Source organism: Apaloderma vittatum, unplaced genomic scaffold (genome assembly GCF_000703405.1).
Source record: "Apaloderma vittatum isolate BGI_N311 unplaced genomic scaffold, ASM70340v1 scaffold32095, whole genome shotgun sequence".
Lineage (NCBI taxonomy): Eukaryota > Metazoa > Chordata > Aves > Trogoniformes > Trogonidae > Apaloderma > Apaloderma vittatum.
In genome coordinates this window covers 1,257-4,063 of record NW_009718220.1, presented here as the reverse complement: position 1 = coordinate 4,063, position 2,807 = coordinate 1,257, and the positions used below count along the sequence as shown (strand labels likewise).

At 52.9% G+C, this 2,807-nt stretch overlaps 2 non-coding genes across 2 annotated transcripts; both read right to left on the bottom strand.

Annotated features, from left to right (window-relative positions):
• Nucleotides 1-817: 817 nt before the first annotated feature.
• TRNAQ-CUG lies at nt 818-889 on the bottom strand. Its single transcript has one exon. It is a non-coding gene; the product is annotated as a tRNA-Gln (tRNA).
• Nucleotides 890-2,688: 1,799 nt separating this feature from the next.
• Nucleotides 2,689-2,771, bottom strand: TRNAL-CAG. The gene has a single exon. It is a non-coding gene; the product is annotated as a tRNA-Leu (tRNA).
• Between the last annotated feature and the right edge of the window lie 36 nt (nt 2,772-2,807).

Sequence of the window (2,807 nt, the reverse complement as noted above, 5' to 3'; positions counted from 1 at the left end):
CTTCTGCTTTGATGACCCTCCTGCTGACGTGTGTCTGGGACTCCTCTTGGTGGGCTGGGATTGCCACCAGGCAGAGCGGACTGGGCACGGGCACGCACCTTGTGTGATCGTGTCCTTGGCAAATGGGCCACTCTGTGTGCCTCCCTGAACCCCGCAGTCGTGCTTCTTGGTCTGTGTTCTGTGCTGTTCTGCATTTGCTCCTTCTCATTAAAGCCTTTATGCAGCAAATCTGGGGACTCACAGTGGTTTGTTCTCCTCCCTCTGCTTACCAACAGTTCTGCAAGGAAACAGGAGAATCTGCCCTCTCCCATACCACTGAGTCTGTCCCCATGTAGGGGTTCCTTCCAGGAGGAGGTTCCTAAACTGGTAGCAGAGCACTGGAAATAAGCAAACAGGAAAGAGAAAGAGAAGCCTCAGAGCAATGGAGGGTGGAGAAGCATTAGGTAGATATAGAAGTACAATTGATGCAACACACCACAACTCTCATTTTGAGCGCTGTCAGACACAGGAAACCTGACATTTACACCTTCTGTGTATTTCTGTGAGCCACTGCAGAATGCCCTCACCCAGGAGCAGCCACCGATCAAAAGATCAAAAGCAATCTGAGAGGCTTCCCAGTGTTGAGGCAAGATGTGGGGGTTTGCTGGGCACAGGGCAGCAGCACATGCGCTGATGACATTCCCCTAGCTGTGATCAGAGTAGAGGAAGGGAGGTGGAAGTGCCTGAACGGTGGAGCCAATAAAGAGCAAGGCACGGGGCTAAGGTGTAAACTTGGTGAGGCTAGGCGTGAGAGGGGTGCAAAATCCTGAGGTCCCAGAGGTCCCACTGAGATTTGAACTCAGATCGCTGGATTCAGAGTCCAGAGTGCTCACCATTACACCATGGGACCTCCCCCTGCCATGCCAGCTGCGCTCTTGGTGTTCACCCATCCCATGTTCCTGCCTCAGCCTCACACTTGCTGCGTCTCCCTGCACAGCACCAAGTGCGCTCTTCCTCCAGGGACACTGCACCCTCCTCATTCACGGGCACTCTCAGCTCGCTCACAGGCCTCTTCACACAACCCTCGCACGCCCTCTCTTACAACACGCACAACCTGACACAATCTTCCTTGGCCATCACTACACTTACCTACGAAATTCACACATTAACCTCTTCAGCACTCTACCTCTCACACGACGTTCAGAAACCATCGTGCTTCCACGATTGCACTTCTTGCCTCTGCTGCGACCTCTCTTCACCCCTGTGCTGGACAGATTCTTGAGCTGCCATCTAAGTTATTGCCATGCTGTCTTGACGAAAGCTCAGATCTCAAAATCAGGTTCCCTACCAAGAGCACATGTGATACACCTGGTCACTGGAGAAGAGTTAAACCTCACCAGACTCACACTCTGAAAGCATGTCCCAGAGAAGCAGTGGTGCTCATGCTTTTCCTCATCCATCCCTGGCACCTTTATGACTGAGTAGGGTGGGAGCAGTGTCTGGGTCAAGTATAAACTGGGCCCAATCTCTGGTGGTCTTGCAAAGAGGTGGAGGAACCCTCCCTCCAGGGGCTGGAGCGTGGGGAAAAGGACAGCCCTTTCCCGTGCAGATGCTGTGCCACTGCAGAAAGAAAGATGTCCCTTCTGGAACTCAGACAGCATTTCTCCAAGCAGTGGAGGGTGTTCCAGGGGCTTTGTTAGTCTCAGCCAGTACTCGGGGAGAAAGGACTCTGTGCTAGTGGGTTGTGTGGGCCAGGGCAGGCACTTCTTTGCTCAGGGCATTTTGTCCTTGGTTTCCTTCCAAGCAGCACTGTCTGCTGGGCCTGCCAACATCCCCAGACCCTTTGCTTTGCCAAGGTCATGGTAAATGTTCTTTCCACTGTAGCCTCTGAAACCACACTTCACTGCAGCACATTGCAGGAAGGACACCTTGTGCCCACCTTCACAGGCTTCAGCAGGCAGTGGGAGATCTCCCAAAGCTCCCCAGCCCCTGGGAGCTGCAGCTCAGGCCAGGCCTACCCACCAAGGATGTCAGGTCACTCCTGGGCCCTGAATGCTCAAGGTCTTTCTCACTGAGGGCAGGCTTTGGCAAGCCAGAAAGCCACCTTTGCTTAGCAGAAGACCCCTCACCTTTGCTTCTTTAGCCTGAACAAACCCAGGACGATGCCTGGGACAGTGAGGAGCTGGGGGCTTTGGCCTTGTGAGGAGAAGCTGAGAACTCAAGTCTTGCTTAGCTGGGAGAACAAAAGGCTTATCAGGGATCAAATAAGAGCTTCCCAGCGCCTACAAGGAGGCTACTGTGATGGCTGGAGGATGAGAGCTGTGACAAATCTTCCTTCAAAATATTTTATGATCTGAAAGGACAAATCACTGGTGTAAGCTCGCTTGAAGCAGAAGGATGCCTGCTCAGATTCCCTAAAATACCTTCCTGACAAAAGGGTTATTGGAGGGAAAAGTGGAAGCAGGGAGAGAGGATTTTGCAGGTAAATGTTTGAAGACTGAGCAGAGATCTTCATTTCGGGTGAGAGGAAGATAGAAGGTGACTTTTGGGGAGGGGAGTGGAAAAGGGCTAGGGACTGTACTCTTTGCCCACATTTCTCTTCTAAGTCACCCTACTAGTGGTGGCATCTGGGGCATGCAGCAAGAGCAGAGTAGAGAGAATCAAGACCCTCCTGCCAGGGGATAGGAAGGCAACCAAGAGAGAGGAGTCTGTCAGGAGTGAGACTTGAACCCACATCTCCCAGGGAGACTGCAACCTGAGTGCAGCACCTTTGACCACTCAGCCATCCTGACCCACTGAGGCTGCTACTCCTGCCCCTGCAGCTGCCA